We start from the raw sequence: 16,633 nt of genomic DNA, 5'->3' as shown, positions 1-16,633 counted from the left end.
TGCAGAGAAAAAAAATATGCTGGCAGAAAAATCCAATTGAGTGATTAAACAGCTCTTTATTTTCTGGCTTTATTTTTATGCTAACAAAATTGTTCTCTGAAAAGTGTCCACAAAGCCAAGTCTCTGATTAACACCTTTGTAAGGATGGTTTTTCACCTATTACTAAATTAAACTTGCTTCATTGGAAAGGCAGCAAGATGCATCCTCATTTCAATGTGTACTGAAATAATACAGGTTGACACCAGGAAACATTAACGCCACTGCATCCTTGCTGCTTTCTCATGTGGAAGTCTGTTTAATATGAAAACAAGGTGATATCTAATTAGCACACAGGTAAGGAATTAAGAAAATCTTTATTTAAGGGTGAAGATGTTTCTCACAAAATCGTTGCCCCAATGCATCATTGAAATTCAAGCTGGAAAGATGATTTTAATATATCACTTGTACATTTTGTATTGCTCTTCTGGTGACAATGTAGTTTGTTTTTGTCAATTACCATTTTAATAATAGGGTAAAGAAAATGAAGTGGATTTTTGAAAGAAAACAATACTGTCAATATACTATTAAAACAAATTAAAATGGTAAAAGTTATTGTACTTTAAGTAAAAATAAAAGAGCCAAAATATCAATCCCAGTTTTGGATTACTTTAATTAACAAAAAAAAATGCATATAGCAGAGGATAGTTTCAATCTGCCTACCTCTGGGTTATGGGCCCAGCATGCTTCCATTGCAGTACTCTGCTGCACATGTAAGTGCAAGAGATCCTGAAGCACTCACTCATCATGGGAAAGTACCAATGTGTTTCTTCGTTGGTTGATGGAAGAAACATCTTACAAAAACTCTCCAGATTATTGACTTTTTAAAGTTTTTCTAGGAAACGTTTTAGATGAATGCTTATTAGCCTTTTTCAGTATGAACTTTTGCAAAGTGTCTCTGTGGCGCAATCAGTTAGTATGTATGGCTATTAACCAAAAGGTTGGTGGTTCAATCCCACCCAGGGACCTAATTGACCTTGTTATCAGATTTTGGTGATCTTTAAGTAGACAAGTCAAATTTCATACCCCCTGTTATGGTGTAGGGTACCTGGCCTTCTCTGATGTAATCAGAGTTAGATTTGATTCAGTGATTTTATAAAAACATATAGGAAGCACAATTTAGCAGTGGGTTGCAGAGAAAAAGAAATATGCTGGCAAAAAAATCAAATTGCGTGATTAAACAGCTCTTAATTTTCTGGCTTTATTTTTATGCTAACAAATTTGTTCTCTGAAAAGTGTCCACAAAGCCAAGTCTCTGATTAACACCTTTGTAGGGATGGTTTTTCACCTATTACTAAATTAAACTTGCTTCATTGGAAAGGCAGCAAGATGCATCCTCATTTCAATGTCTACTGAAATAATACAGGTTGACACCAGGAAACATTAACGCCACTGCATCCTTGCTGCTTTCTCATGTGGAAGTCTGTTTAATGTGAAAACAAGGTGATATCTAATTAGCACACAGGTAAGAAATTACGAAAATCTTTATTTAAGGGTGAAGATGTTTCTCACAAAATTGTTGCCCCAATGCATCATTGAAATTCAAGCTGGAAAGATGATTTTAATATATCACTTGTACATTTTGTATTGCTCTTCTGGTGACAATGTAGTTTTTTTTGTCAATTACCATTTTAATAATAGGGTAAAGAAAATTAAGTGGATTTTTGAAAGAAAACTATACTGTCAATATACTATTAAAACAAATTAAAATGGTAAAAGTTATTGTACTTTAAGTAAAAATAAAAGAGCAAAAATATCAATCCCAGTTTTGATTACTTAAATTAACAAAAAAATGCATATAGCAAAGGATAGTTTCAATCTGCCTACCTCTGGGTTATGGGTCCAGCATGCTTCCATTGCAGTACTCTGCTGCACATATAAGTGCAAGAGATCCTGAAGCACTCACTCATCATGGGAAAGTACCAATGTGTTTATTCGTTGGTTGATGGAAGAAACATCTTACAAAAACTCTCCAGATTATTGATTTTTTAATGTTTTTCTAGGAAACGTTCTAGATGTATGCTTATTAGCCTTTGTCAGTATGTACTTTTTGCAAAGTGTCTCTGTGGCGCAATCGGTTAGTGTGTTTGGCTATTAACCAAAAGGTTGGTGGTTCAATCCCACCCAGGGACGTAATTAACCTTGTGATCAGATTTTGGTGATATTTAAGTAGACAAGTCAAAATTTCAAACCTCCTCTTATGGTGTAGGGTACATGGCCGTCTCTGATGTAATCAGAGTTAGATTTGATTCAGTGATTTTATAAAAAACAGCTAGGAAGCACAATTTAGCAGTGGGTTGCAGAGAAAAAAAATATGCTGGCAGAAAAATCCAATCGAGTGATTAAACAGCTCTTCATTTTCTGGCTTTATTTTTATGCTAACAAATTTGTTCTCTGAAAAGTGTCCACAAAGCCAAGTCTCTGATTAACACCTTTGTAAGGATGGTTTTTCACCTATTACTAAATTAAACTTGCTTCATTGGAAAGGCAGCAAGATGCATCCTCATTTCAATGTCTACTGAAATAATACAAGTTGACACCAGGAAACATAAACGCCACTGCATCCTTGCTGCTTTCTCATGTGGAAGTCTGTTTAATGTGAAAACAAGGTGATATCTAATTAGCACACAGGTAAGGAATTAAGAAAATCTTTATTTAAGGGTGAAGATGTTTCTCACAAAATTGTTGACCCAATGCATCATTGAAATTCAAGCTGGAAAGATGATTTTAATATATCACTTGTACATTTTGTATTGCTCTTCTGGTGACAATGTAGTTTGTTTTTGTCAATTACCATTTTAATAATAGGGTAAAGAAAATGAAGTGGATTTTTGAAAGAAAACAATACTGTCAATATACTATTAAAACAAATTAAAATGGTAACAGTTATTGTACTTTAAGTAAAAATAAAAGAGACAAAATATCAATCCCAGTTTTGGATTACTTTAATTAACAAAAAAAAATGCATATAGCAGAGGATAGTTTCAATCTGCCTACCTCTGGGTTATGGGCCCAGCATGCTTCCATTGCAGTACTCTGCTGCACATGTAAGTTCAAGAGATCCTGAAGCACTCACTCATCATGGGAAAGTACCAATGTGTTTCTTCGTTGGTTGATGGAAGAAACATCTTACAAAAACTCTCCAGATTATTGACTTTTTAAAGTTTTTCTAGGAAACGTTTTAGATGAATGCTTATTAGCCTTTGTCAGTATGGACTTTTGCAAAGTGTCTCTGTGGCGCAATCAGTTAGTATGTATGACTATTAACCAAAAGGTTGGTGGTTCAATCCCACCCAGGGACCTAATTGACCTTGTTATCAGATTTTGGTGATCTTTAAGTAGACAAGTCAAAATTTCAAACCCCCTGTTATGGTGTAGGGTACCTGGCCTTCTCTGATGTAATCAGAGTTAGATTTGATTCAGTGATTTTATAAAAACAGCTAGGAAGCACAATTTAGCAGTGGGTTGCAGAGAAAAAAAATATGCTGGCAGAAAAATCCAATTGAGTGATTAAACAGCTCTTTATTTTCTGGCTTTATTTTTATGCTAACAAATTTGTTCTCTGAAAAGTGTCCACAAAGCCAAGTCTCTGATTAACACCTTTGTAAGGATGGTTTTTCACCTATTACTAAATTAAACTTGCTTCATTGGAAAGGCAGCAAGATGCATCCTCATTTCAATGTCTACTGAAATAATACAGGTTGACACCAGGAAACATTAACGCCACTGCATCCTTGCTGCTTTCTCATGTGGAAGTCTGTTTAATGTGAAAACAAGGTGATATCTAATTAGCACACAGGTAAGGAATTAAGAAAATCTTTATTTAAGGGTGAAGATGTTTCTCACAAAATCGTTGCCCCAATGCATCATTGAAATTCAAGCTGGAAAGATGATTTTAATATATCACTTGTACATTTTGTATTGCTCTTCTGGTGACAATGTAGTTTGTTTTTGTCAATTACCATTTTAATAATAGGGTAAAGAAATTTAAGTGGATTTTTGAAAGAAAACAATACTGTCAATATACTATTAAAACAAATTAAAATGGTAAAAGTTATTGTACTTTAAGTAAAAATAAAAGAGCCAAAATATCAATCCCAGTTTTGGATTACTTTAATTAACAAACAAAAAAATGCATATAGCAGAGGATAGTTTCAATCTGCCTACCTCTGGGTTATGGGCCCAGCATGCTTCCATTGCTGTACTCTGCTGCACATGTAAGTGCAAGAGATCCTGAAGCACTCACTCATCATGGGAAAGTACCAATGTGTTTCTTCGTTGGTTGATGGAAGAAACATCTTACAAAAACTCTCCAGATTATTGACTTTTTAAAGTTTTTCTAGGAAACGTTTTAGATGAATGCTTATTAGCCTTTGTCAGTATGAACTTTTGCAAAGTGTCTCTGTGGTGCAATCAGTTAGTATGTATGGCTATTAACCAAAAGGTTGGTGGTTTAATCCCACCCAGGGACCTAATTGACCTTGTTATCAGATTTTGGTGATCTTTAAGTAGACAAGTCAAATTTCATACCCCCTGTTATGGTGTAGGGTACCTGGCCTTCTCTGATGTAATCAGAGTTAGATTTGATTCAGTGATTTTATAAAAACATCTAGGAAGCACAATTTAGCAGTGGGTTGCAGAGAAAAAGAAATATGCTGGCAAAAAAATCAAATTGCGTGATTAAACAGCTCTTCATTTTCTGGCATTGTTTTTATGCTAACAAATTTGTTCTCTGAAAAGTGTCCACAAAGCCAAGTCTCTGATTAACACCTTTGTAGGGATGGTTTTTCACCTATTACTAAATTAAACTTGCTTCATTGGAAAGGCAGCAAGATGCATCCTCATTTCAATGTCTACTGAAATAATACAGGTTGACACCAGGAAACATTAACGCCACTGCATCCTTGCTGCTTTCTCATGTGGAAGTCTGTTTAATGTGAAAACAAGGTGATATCTAATTAGCACACAGGTAAGGAATTAAGAAAATCTTTATTTAAGGGTGAAGATGTTTCTCACAAAATCGTTGACCCAATGCATCATTGAAATTCAAGCTGGAAAGATGATTTTAATATATCACTTGTACATTTTGTATTGCTCTTCTGGTGACAATGTAGTTTGTTTTTGTCAATTACCATTTTAATAATAGGGTAAAGAAAATGAAGTGGATTTTTGAAAGAAAACAATACTGTCAATATACTATTAAAACAAATTAAAATGGTAAAAGTTATTGTACTTTAAGTAAAAATAAAAGAGACAAAATATCAATCCCAGTTTTGGATTACTTTAATTAACAAAAAAAAAAAGCATATAGCAGAGGATAGTTTCAATCTGCCTACCTCTGGGTTATGGGCCCAGCATGCTTCCATTGCAGTACTCTGCTGCACATGTAAGTGCAAGAGATCCTGAAGCACTCACTCATCATGGGAAAGTACCAATGTGTTTCTTCGTTGGTTGATGGAAGAAACATCTTACAAAAACTCTCCAGATTATTGACTTTTTAAAGTTTTTCTAGGAAACGTTTTAGATGAATGCTTATTAGCCTTTGTCAGTATGGACTTTTGCAAAGTGTCTCTGTGGCGCAATCAGTTAGTATGTATGGCTATTAACCAAAAGGTTGGTGGTTCAATCCCACCCAGGGACCTAATTGACCTTGTTATCAGATTTTGGTGATCTTTAAGTAGACAAGTCAAAATTTCAAACCTCCTGTTATGGTGTAGGGTACCTGGCCTTCTCTGATGTAATCAGAGTTAGATTTGATTCAGTGATTTTATAAAAACAGCTAGGAAGCACAATTTAGCAGTGGGTTGCAGAGAAAAAAAATATGCTGGCAGAAAAATCCAATTGAGTGATCAAACAGCTCTTTATTTTCTGGCTTTATTTTTATGCTAACAAATTTGTTCTCTGAAAAGTGTCCACAAAGCCAAGTCTCTGATTAACACCTTTGTAAGGATGGTTTTTCACCTATTACTAAATTAAACTTGCTTCATTGGAAAGGCAGCAAGATGCATCCTCATTTCAATGTCTACTGAAATAATACAGGTTGACACCAGGAAACATTAACGCCACTGCATCCTTGCTGCTTTCTCATGTGGAAGTCTGTTTAATGTGAAAACAAGGTGATATCTAATTAGCACACAGGTAAGGAATTAAGAAAATCTTTATTTAAGGGTGAAGATGTTTCTCACAAAATCGTTGACCCAATGCATCATTGAAATTCAAGCTGGAAAGATGATTTTAATATATCACTTGTACATTTTGTATTGCTCTTCTGGTGACAATGTAGTTTGTTTTTGTCAATTACCATTTTAATAATAGGGTAAAGAAAATGAAGTGGATTTTTGAAAGAAAACAATACTGTCAATATACTATTAAAACAAATTAAAATGGTAAAAGTTATTGTACTTTAAGTAAAAATAAAAGAGACAAAATATCAATCCCAGTTTTGGATTACTTTAATTAACAAAAAAAAAAAGCATATAGCAGAGGATAGTTTCAATCTGCCTACCTCTGGGTTATGGGCCCAGCATGCTTCCATTGCAGTACTCTGCTGCACATGTAAGTGCAAGAGATCCTGAAGCACTCACTCATCATGGGAAAGTACCAATGTGTTTCTTCGTTGGTTGATGGAAGAAACATCTTACAAAAACTCTCCAGATTATTGACTTTTTAAAGTTTTTCTAGGAAACGTTTTAGATGAATGCTTATTAGCCTTTGTCAGTATGGACTTTTGCAAAGTGTCTCTGTGGCGCAATCAGTTAGTATGTATGGCTATTAACCAAAAGGTTGGTGGTTCAATCCCACCCAGGGACCTAATTGACCTTGTTATCAGATTTTGGTGATCTTTAAGTAGACAAGTCAAAATTTCAAACCTCCTGTTATGGTGTAGGGTACCTGGCCTTCTCTGATGTAATCAGAGTTAGATTTGATTCAGTGATTTTATAAAAACAGCTAGGAAGCACAATTTAGCAGTGGGTTGCAGAGAAAAAAAATATGCTGGCAGAAAAATCCAATTGAGTGATCAAACAGCTCTTTATTTTCTGGCTTTATTTTTATGCTAACAAATTTGTTCTCTGAAAAGTGTCCACAAAGCCAAGTCTCTGATTAACACCTTTGTAAGGATGGTTTTTCACCTATTACTAAATTAAACTTGCTTCATTGGAAAGGCAGCAAGATGCATCCTCATTTCAATGTCTACTGAAATAATACAGGTTGACACCAGGAAACATTAACGCCACTGCATCCTTGCTGCTTTCTCATGTGGAAGTCTGTTTAATGTGAAAACAAGGTGATATCTATTTAGCACACAGGTAAGGAATTAAGAAAATCTTTATTTAAGGGTGAAGATGTTTCTCACAAAATCGTTGCCCCAATGCATCATTGAAATTCAAGCTGGAAAGATGATTTTAATATATCACTTGTACATTTTGTATTGCTCTTCTGGTGACAATGTAGTTTGTTTTTGTCAATTACCATTTTAATAATAGGGTAAAGAAAATTAAGTGGATTTTTGAAAGAAAACAATACTGTCAATATACTATTAAAACAAATTAAAATGGTAAAAGTTATTGTACTTTAAGTAAAAATAAAAGAGCCAAAATATCAATCCCAGTTTTGGATTACTTTAATTAACAAACAAAAAAATGCATATAGCAGAGGATAGTTTCAATCTGCCTACCTCTGGGTTATGGGCCCAGCATGCTTCCATTGCTGTACTCTGCTGCACATGTAAGTGCAAGAGATCCTGAAGCACTCACTCATCATGGGAAAGTACCAATGTGTTTCTTCGTTGGTTGATAGAAGAAACATCTTACAAAAACTCTCCAGATTATTGATTTTTTAAGTTTTTCTAGGAAACGTTTTAGATGAATGCTTATTAGCCTTTGTCAGTATGAACTTTTGCAAAGTGTCTCTGTGGCGCAATCAGTTAGTATGTACGGCTATTAACCAAAAGGTTGGTGGTTCAATCCCACCCAGGGACCAAATTGACCTTGTTATCAGATTTTGGTGATCTTTAAGTAGACAAGTCAAATTTCATACCCCCTGTTATGGTGTAGGGTACCTGGCCTTCTCTGATGTAATTAGATTTGATTCAGTGATTTTATAAAAACATCTAGGAAGCACAATTTAGCAGTGGGTTGCAGAGAAAAAGAAATATGCTGGCAAAAAAATCAAATTGCGTGATTAAACAGCTTTTCATTTTCTGGCTTTATTTTTATGCTAACAAATTTGTTCTCTGAAAAGTGTCCACAAAGCCAAGTCTCTGATTAACACCTTTGTAGGGATGGTTTTTCACCTATTACTAAATTAAACTTGCTTCATTGGAAAGGCAGCAAGATGCATCCTCTTTTCAATGTCTACTGAAATAATACAGGTTGACACCAGGAAAAATTAACGCCACTGCATCCTTGCTGCTTTCTCATGTGGAAGTCTGTTTAATGTGAAAACAAGGTGATATCTAATTAGCACACAGGTAAGGAATTAAGAAAATCTTTATTTAAGGGTGAAGATGTTTCTCACAAAATTGTTGCCCCAATGCATCATTGAAATTCAAGCTGGAAAGATGATTTTAATATATCACTTGTACATTTTGTATTGCTCTTCTGGTGACAATGTAGTTTTTTTTGTCAATTACCATTTTAATAATAGGGTAAAGAAAATTAAGTGGATTTTTGAAAGAAAACTATACTGTCAATATAGTATTAAAACAAATTAAAATGGTAAAAGTTATTGTACTTTAAGTAAAAATAAAAGAGCAAAAATATCAATCCCAGTTTTGATTACTTAAATTAACAAAAAAAATGCATATAGCAAAGGACAGTTTCAATCTGCCTACCTCTGGGTTATGGGTCCAGCATGCTTCCATTGCAGTACTCTGCTGCACATGTAAGTGCAAGAGATCCTGAAGCACTCACTCATCATGGGAAAATACCAATGTGTTTATTCATTGGTTGATGGAAGAAACATCTTACAAAAACTCTCCAGATTATTGATTTTTTAATGTTTTTCTAGGAAACGTTCTAGATGTATGCTTATTAGCCTTTGTCAGTATGTACTGTTTGCAAAGTGTCTCGGTAGCGCAATCGGTTAGTGTGTTCAGCTATTCACCAAAAGTTTGGTGGTTCAATCCCACCCAGGGACGTAATTGACCTTGTGATCAGATTTTGGTGATCTTTAAGTAGACAAGTCAAAATTTCAAACCCCCTCTTATTGTGTAGGGTACCTGGCCTTCTCTGATGTAATCAGAGTTAGATTTGATTCAGTGATTTAAAAAAAAACAGCTAGGAAGCACAATTTAGCAGTGGGTTGCAGAGAAAAAAAATATGCTGGCAGAAAAATCCAATTGAGTGATTAAACAGTTCTTCATTTTCTGGCTTTATTTTTATGCTAACAAATTTGTTCTCTGAAAAGTGTCCACAAAGCCAAGTCTCTGATTAACACCTTTGTAAGGATGGTTTTTCACCTATTACTAAATTAAACTTGCTTCATTGGAAAGGCAGCAAGATGCATCCTCATTTCAATGTCTACTGAAATAATACAGGTTGACACCAGGAAACATTAACGCCACTGCATCCTTGCTGCTTTCTCATGTGGAAGTCTGTTTAATGTGAAAACAAGGTGATATCTAATTAGCACACAGGTAAGGAATTACGAAAATCTTTATTTAAGGGTGAAGATGTTTCTCACAAAATTGTTGCCCCAATGCATCATTGAAATTCAAGCTGGAAAGATGATTTTAATATATCACTTGTACATTTTGTATTGCTCTTCTGGTGACAATGTAGTTTTTTTGTCAATTACCATTTTAATAACAGGGTAAAGAAAATTAAGTGGATTTTTGAAAGAAAACTATACTGTCAATATACTATTAAAACAAATTAAAATGGTAAAAGTTATTGTACTTTAAGTAAAAATAAAAGAGCAAAAATATCAATCCCAGTTTTGATTACTTAAATTAACAAAAAAAATGCATATAGCAAAGGATAGTTTCAATCTGCCTACCTCTGGGTTATGGGTCCAGCATGCTTCCATTGCAGTACTCTGCTGCCCATGTAAGTGCAAGAGATCCTGAAGCACTCACTCATCATGGGAAAGTACCAATGTGTTTATTCGTTGGTTGATGGAAGAAACATCTTACAAAAACTCTCCAGATTATTGATTTTTTAATGTTTTTCTAGGAAACGTTCTAGATGTATGCTTATTAGCCTTTGTCAGTATGTACTTTTTGCAAAGTGTCTCTGTGGCGCAATCGGTTAGTGTGTTTGGCTATTAACCAAAAGGTTGGTGGTTCAATCCCACCCAGGGACGTAATTAACCTTGTGATCAGATTTTGGTGATATTTAAGTAGACAAGTCAAAATGTCAAACCTCCTCTTATGGTGTAGGGTACATGGCCTTCTCTGATGTAATTAGATTTGATTCAGTGATTTTATAAAAAACAGCTAGGAAGCACAATTTAGCAGTGGGTTGCAGAGAAAAAAAATATGCTGGCAGAAAAATCCAATTGAGTGATTAAACAGCTCTTTATTTTCTGGCTTTATTTTTATGCTAACAAATTTGTTCTCTGAAAAGTGTCCACAAAGCCAAGTCTCTGATTAACACCTTTGTAAGGATGGTTTTTCACCTATTACTAAATTAAACTTGCTTCATTGGAAAGGCAGCAAGATGCATCCTCATTTCAATGTCTACTGAAATAATACAGGTTGACACCAGGAAACATTAACGCCACTGCATCCTTGCTGCTTTCTCATGTGGAAGTCTGTTTAATGTGAAAACAAGGTGATATCTAATTAGCACACAGGTAAGGAATTAAGAAAATCTTTATTTAAGGGTGAAGATGTTTCTCACAAAATCGTTGCCCCAATGCATCATTGAAATTCAAGCTGGAAAGATGATTTTAATATATCACTTGTACATTTTGTATTGCTCTTCTGGTGACAATGTAGTTTGTTTTTGTCAATTACCATTTTAATAATAGGGTAAAGAAAATTAAGTGGATTTTTGAAAGAAAACAATACTGTCAATATACTATTAAAACAAATTAAAATGGTAAAAGTTATTGTACTTTAAGTAAAAATAAAAGAGCCAAAATATCAATCCCAGTTTTGGATTACTTTAATTAACAAACAAAAAAATGCATATAGCAGAGGATAGTTTCAATCTGCCTACCTCTGGGTTATGGGCCCAGCATGCTTCCATTGCTGTACTCTGCTGCACATGTAAGTGCAAGAGATCCTGAAGCACTCACTCATCATGGGAAAGTACCAATGTGTTTCTTCGTTGGTTGATGGAAGAAACATCTTACAAAAACTCTCCAGATTATTGACTTTTTTAAGTTTTTCTAGGAAACGTTTTAGATGAATGCTTATTAGCATTTGTCAGTATGTACTTTTGCAAAGTGTTTCTGTGGCGCAATCAGTTAGTGTGTACGGCTATTAACCAAAAGGTTGGTGGTTCAATCCCACCCAGGGATGTAATTGACCTTGTTATCAGATTTTGGTGATCTTTAAGTAGACAAGTCAAATTTCATACCCCCTGTTATGGTGTAGGGTACCTGGCCTTATCTGATGTAATCAGAGTTAGATTTGATTCAGTGATTTTATAAAAACATCTAGGAAGCACAATTTAGCAGTGGGTTGCAGAGAAAAAGAAATATGCTGGCAAAAAAATCAAATTGCGTGATTAAACAGCTCTTCATTTTCTGGCTTTATTTTTATGCTAACAAATTTGTTCTCTGAAAAGTGTCCACAAAGCCAAGTCTCTGATTAACACCTTTGTAAGGATGGTTTTTCACCTATTACTAAATTAAACTTGCTTCATTGGAAAGGCAGCAAGATGCATCCTCATTTCAATGTCTACTGAAATAATACAGGTTGACACCAGGAAACATTAACGCCACTGCATCCTTGCTGCTTTCTCATGTGGAAGTCTGTTTAATGTGAAAACAAGGTGATATCTAATTAGCACACAGGTAAGGAATTAAGAAAATCTTTATTTAAGGGTGAAGATGTTTCTCACAAAATTGTTGCCCCAATGCATCATTGAAATTCAAGCTGGAAAGATGATTTTAATATATCACTTGTACATTTTGTATTGCTCTTCTGGTGACAATGTAGTTTGTTTTTGTCAATTACCATTTTAATAATAGGGTAAAGAAAATGAAGTGGATTTTTGAAAGAAAACAATACTGTCAATATACTATTAAAACAAATTAAAATGGTAAAAGTTATTGTACTTTAAGTAAAAATAAAAGAGACAAAATATCAATCCCAGTTTTGGATTACTTTAATTAACAAACAAAAAAATGCATATAGCAGAGGATAGTTTCAATCTGCCTACCTCTGGGTTATGGGCCCAGCATGCTTCCATTGCTGTACTCTGCTGCACATGTAAGTGCAAGAGATCCTGAAGCACTCACTCATCATGGGAAAGTACCAATGTGTTTCTTCGTTGGTTGATAGAAGAAACATCTTACAAAAACTCTCCAGATTATTGACTTTTTTAAGTTTTTCTAGGAAACGTTTTAGATGAATGCTTATTAGCATTTGTCAGTATGTACTTTTTGCAAAGTGTCTCTGTGGCGCAATCAGTTAGTGTGTACGGCTATTAACCAAAAGGTTGGTGGTTCAATCCCACCCAGGGACGTAATTGACATTGTTATCAGATTTTGGTGATCTTTAAGTAGACAAGTCAAATTTCATACCCCCTGTTATGGTGTAGGGTACCTGGCCTTCTCTGATGTAATCAGAGTTAGATTTGATTCAGTGATTTTATAAAAACATCTAGGAAGCACAATTTAGCAGTGGGTTGCAGAGAAAAAGAAATATGCTGGCAAAAAAACCAAATTGCGTGATTAAACAGCTCTTCATTTTCTAGCTTTATTTTTATGCTAACAAATTTGTTCTCTGAAAAGTGTCCACAAAGCCAAGTCTCTGATTAACACCTTTGTAGGGATGGTTTTTCACCTATTACTAAATTAAACTTGCTTCATTGGAAAGGCAGCAAGATGTATCCTCATTTCAATGTCTACTGAAATAATACAGGTTGACACCAGGAAACATTAACGCCACTGCATCCTTGCTGCTTTCTCATGTGGAAGTCTGTTTAATGTGAAAACAAGGTGATATCTAATTAGCACACAGGTAAGGAATTAAGAAAATCTTTATTTAAGGGTGAAGATGTTTCTCACAAAATCGTTGCCCCAATGCATCATTGAAATTCAAGCTGGAAAGATGATTTTAATATATCACTTGTACATTTTGTATTGCTCTTCTGGTGACAATGTAGTTTGTTTTTGTCAATTACCATTTTAATAATAGGGTAAAGAAAATTAAGTGGATTTTTGAAAGAAAACAATACTGTCAATATACTATTAAAACAAATTAAAATGGTAAAAGTTATTGTACTTTAAGTAAAAATAAAAGAGCCAAAATATCAATCCCAGTTTTGGATTACTTTAATTAACAAACAAAAAAATGCATATAGCAGAGGATAGTTTCAATCTGCCTACCTCTGGGTTATGGGCCCAGCATGCTTCCATTGCTGTACTCTGCTGCACATGTAAGTGCAAGAGATCCTGAAGCACTCACTCATCATGGGAAAGTACCAATGTGTTTCTTCGTTGGTTGATGGAAGAAACATCTTACAAAAACTCTCCAGATTATTGACTTTTTTAAGTTTTTCTAGGAAACGTTTTAGATGAATGCTTATTAGCATTTGTCAGTATGTACTTTTGCAAAGTGTCTCTGTGGCGCAATCAGTTAGTGTGTACGGCTATTAACCAAAAGGTTGGTGGTTCAATCCCACCCAGGGACGTAATTGACCTTGTTATCAGATTTTGGTGATCTTTAAGTAGACAAGTCAAATTTCATACCCCCTGTTATGGTGTAGGGTACCTGGCCTTCTCTGATGTAATCAGAGTTAGATTTGATTCAGTGATTTTATAAAAACATCTAGGAAGCACAATTTAGCAGTGGGTTGCAGAGAAAAAGAAATATGCTGGCAAAAAAATCAAATTGCGTGATTAAACAGCTCTTCATTTTCTTGCTTTATTTTTATGCTAACAAATTTGTTCTCTGAAAAGTGTCCACAAAGCCAAGTCTCTGATTAACACCTTTGTAAGGATGGTTTTTCACCTATTACTAAATTAAACTTGCTTCATTGGAAAGGCAGCAAGATGCATCCTCATTTCAATGTCTACTGAAATAATACAGGTTGACACCAGGAAACATTAACGCCACTGCATCCTTGCTGCTTTCTCATGTGGAAGTCTGTTTAATGTGAAAACAAGGTGATATCTAATTAGCACACAGGTAAGGAATTAAGAAAATCTTTATTTAAGGGTGAAGATGTTTCTCACAAAATCGTTGCCCCAATGCATCATTGAAATTCAAGCTGGAAAGATGATTTTAATATATCACTTGTACATTTTGTATTGCTCTTCTGGTGACAATGTAGTTTGTTTTTGTCAATTACCATTTTAATAATAGGGTAAAGAAAATGAAGTGGATTTTTGAAAGAAAACAATACTGTCAATATACTATTAAAACAAATTAAAATGGTAAAAGTTATTGTACTTTAAGTAAAAATAAAAGAGACAAAATATCAATCCCAGTTTTGGATTACTTTAATTAACAAACAAAAAAATGCATATAGCAGAGGATAGTTTCAATCTGCCTACCTCTGGGTTATGGGCCCAGCATGCTTCCATTGCTGTACTCTGCTGCACATGTAAGTGCAAGAGATCCTGAAGCACTCACTCATCATGGGAAAGTACCAATGTGTTTCTTCGTTGGTTGATAGAAGAAACATCTTACAAAAACTCTCCAGATTATTGACTTTTTTAAGTTTTTCTAGGAAACGTTTTAGATGAATGCTTATTAGCATTTGTCAGTATGTACTTTTTGCAAAGTGTCTCTGTGGCGCAATCAGTTAGTGTGTACGGCTATTAACCAAAAAGTTGGTGGTTCAATCCCACCCAGGGACGTAATTGACATTGTTATCAGATTTTGGTGATCTTTAAGTAGACAAGTCAAATGTCATACCCCCTGTTATGGTGTAGGGTACCTGGCCTTCTCTGATGTAATCAGAGTTAGATTTGATTCAGTGATTTTATAAAAACATCTAGGAAGCACAATTTAGCAGTGGGTTGCAGAGAAAAAGAAATATGCTGGCAAAAAAACCAAATTGCGTGATTAAACAGCTCTTCATTTTCTAGCTTTATTTTTATGCTAACAAATTTGTTCTCTGAAAAGTGTCCACAAAGCCAAGTCTCTGATTAACACCTTTGTAGGGATGGTTTTTCACCTATTACTAAATTAAACTTGCTTCATTGGAAAGGCAGCAAGATGTATCCTCATTTCAATGTCTACTGAAATAATACAGGTTGACACCAGGAAACATTAACGCCACTGCATCCTTGCTGCTTTCTCATGTGGAAGTCTGTTTAATGTGAAAACAAGGTGATATCTAATTAGCACACAGGTAAGGAATTAAGAAAATCTTTATTTAAGGGTGAAGATGTTTCTCACAAAATCGTTGCCCCAATGCATCATTGAAATTCAAGCTGGAAAGATGATTTTAATATATCACTTGTACATTTTGTATTGCTCTTCTGGTGACAATGTAGTTTGTTTTTGTCAATTACCATTTTAATAATAGGGTAAAGAAAATGAAGTGGATTTTTGAAAGAAAACAATACTGTCAATATACTATTAAAACAAATTAAAATGGTAAAAGTTATTGTACTTTAAGTAAAAATAAAAGAGACAAAATATCAATCCCAGTTTTGGATTACTTTAATTAACAAACAAAAAAATGCATATAGCAGAGGATAGTTTCAATCTGCCTACCTCTGGGTTATGGGCCCAGCATGCTTCCATTGCTGTACTCTGCTGCACATGTAAGTGCAAGAGATCCTGAAGCACTCACTCATCATGGGAAAGTACCAATGTGTTTCTTCGTTGGTTGATAGAAGAAACATCTTACAAAAACTCTCCAGATTATTGACTTTTTTAAGTTTTTCTAGGAAACGTTTTAGATGAATGCTTATTAGCATTTGTCAGTATGTACTTTTTGCAAAGTGTCTCTGTGGCGCAATCAGTTAGTGTGTACGGCTATTAACCAAAAGGTTGGTGGTTCAATCCCACCCAGGGACGTAATTGACATTGTTATCAGATTTTGGTGATCTTTAAGTAGACAAGTCAAATGTCATACCCCCTGTTATGGTGTAGGGTACCTGGCCTTCTCTGATGTAATCAGAGTTAGATTTGATTCAGTGATTTTATAAAAACATCTAGGAAGCACAATTTAGCAGTGGGTTGCAGAGAAAAAGAAATATGCTGGCAAAAAAACCAAATTGCGTGATTAAACAGCTCTTCATTTTCTAGCTTTATTTTTATGCTAACAAATTTGTTCTCTGAAAAGTGTCCACAAAGCCAAGTCTCTGATTAACACCTTTGTAGGGATGGTTTTTCACCTATTACTAAATTAAACTTGCTTCATTGGAAAGGCAGCAAGATGTATCCTCATTTCAATGTCTACTGAAATAATACAGGTTGACACCAGGAAACATTAACGCCACTGCATCCTTGCTGCTTTCT

The 16,633-nt window shown here is 34.6% G+C and overlaps 2 non-coding genes across 2 annotated transcripts; both read left to right on the top strand.

Moving 5' to 3' along the window:
• The first annotated feature begins 2,095 nt into the window (after positions 1 to 2,095).
• TRNAN-AUU (transfer RNA asparagine (anticodon AUU)) lies at positions 2,096 to 2,169 on the top strand. Its single transcript has one exon. It is a non-coding gene; the product is annotated as a tRNA-Asn (tRNA).
• An 8,098-nt stretch (positions 2,170 to 10,267) lies between these two features.
• TRNAN-AUU (transfer RNA asparagine (anticodon AUU)) lies at positions 10,268 to 10,341 on the top strand. The gene has a single exon. It is a non-coding gene; the product is annotated as a tRNA-Asn (tRNA).
• The last annotated feature ends 6,292 nt before the right edge of the window (positions 10,342 to 16,633 follow it).

Source organism: Pseudophryne corroboree, unplaced genomic scaffold (genome assembly GCF_028390025.1).
Source record: "Pseudophryne corroboree isolate aPseCor3 unplaced genomic scaffold, aPseCor3.hap2 scaffold_680, whole genome shotgun sequence".
NCBI lineage: Eukaryota > Metazoa > Chordata > Amphibia > Anura > Myobatrachidae > Pseudophryne > Pseudophryne corroboree.
This window is presented reverse-complemented; position numbering and strand designations above follow the sequence as displayed.